Source organism: Octodon degus, unplaced genomic scaffold (genome assembly GCF_000260255.1).
Source record: "Octodon degus isolate 3935 unplaced genomic scaffold, OctDeg1.0 scaffold00006, whole genome shotgun sequence".
In the NCBI taxonomy this organism is placed as follows: Eukaryota; Metazoa; Chordata; class Mammalia; order Rodentia; family Octodontidae; genus Octodon; species Octodon degus.
In genome coordinates, this window is record NW_004524582.1 from 9712369 (window position 1) to 9713891 (window position 1523).

Consider the following 1523-nt stretch of genomic DNA (forward strand, 5'->3'; position numbering starts at 1 on the left):
TTTTTTAATTCATTAATATCATTAACAGAAAGAACCAGTGTTTTTGTAGAGTAGTGGAAATATTCTGTATGATATTGTGATGGTACATATATCATAGTATGCATTAATCAGTATATTTAGAATTTTATGCCACAAACAACAAGTGGCTGATTCCATGAACAGGATAGGAAATACCCAAGATTGAGCTTGAAGCTATTTACTTTTGTGAGGAAAATAACCAAGTACTAAGAGAAAACATACACATCCCCCTCTGTTGGTGCACCAATGGGACACAAGAAACAACGAAAAACTTCTAATGACCAAAGTTGGAATGATTAGAGAAACAAATTCATGTGCTATATTATAACTCCAAGTAGAAAATAAAAAGCTATCGTATAACAGAACTATAAATAGTGAATGAAACAAATAAATGATAGTGAATAGGTAGATCTCTGGTGTTGAAGAACCCCAGACAATCTATGTAGGCACTTTTCCTAATGAGTAAGAACATAACTTTGAATGTATAGACCGCTTATACCTCCTGAGGTGTACAGTACTGGTGGGCAGGGAGAGCAAGTATACATTTTTGTAGAAAATCTGACAAATACTTCAACCAGGTAGTGAACCTCAATACCAACCTTCATGAATCATGTTGGCAGCACCCTTGAAGTGACAGGATAAAAATAGCACTTTACTTTTGTGGCAAAGTAAAGCTGATTACCTAGGTTTATCCTGAGGAAAAGCATGATGAATTCTAATAAAGAGCTATCCTGAAATATATCCATTCAGCCCATCTCAAAATCGTCCAGGACATCAATGAAAGAAAGTCACAGACAATGTCACAGACAAGAGGAGCCTAAGGAGAAATGACAATTAAAGGTAATGTAGTATCTCTGATGGAATCCTGGAAAAGGTCATTAGGTTTTAAAATTAGGGACAATGAATACATGATAGGATTTAATGATAATGTGTCCATCTGTGAGTCTGTAAGTGGCCACAAATGCATCATACACATGAAAGGTGTTAATGATTAGGAAAATTGGAGGTAGGTCGACACAGGACTGTACTTTTAAACTTTCCTAATCCCAAAATTGCTGCAAAAATAGCATTTAAGAAAATGAAGACTTTACATAGTTTTATTTTCTTTTTCAGAATTTAATTATTTTGTTATAGCAGAATTTACTTACCATTTATTTCTGTTTCAAAGGATTTTTGATGAAATGTTTCAAGAGGATCAGATATCATTTTGAATATTAGCTCTTTTAAGATGTATCAGTGTATTTGATTTTAATGGTTATCAGATTAATTTGACATATATATATGTCAAATATATATATCACAGAAATACTATATATATAGGGCAAGGGAGAGGGAGATAGCTCAATGGCTTAAGAGCCTGCCTGGAAAGTGCAAAGACCTGAGTTTGATCCCCAGTATCACATGTCATGCAAGCCCCAGAACACCATCTCAGCCTCCCAGCCACTGGTCTCGGACGTGATAATTCATGTCTGTAATCCTGGCACTGGGGAGGCTGAGACAGGAAG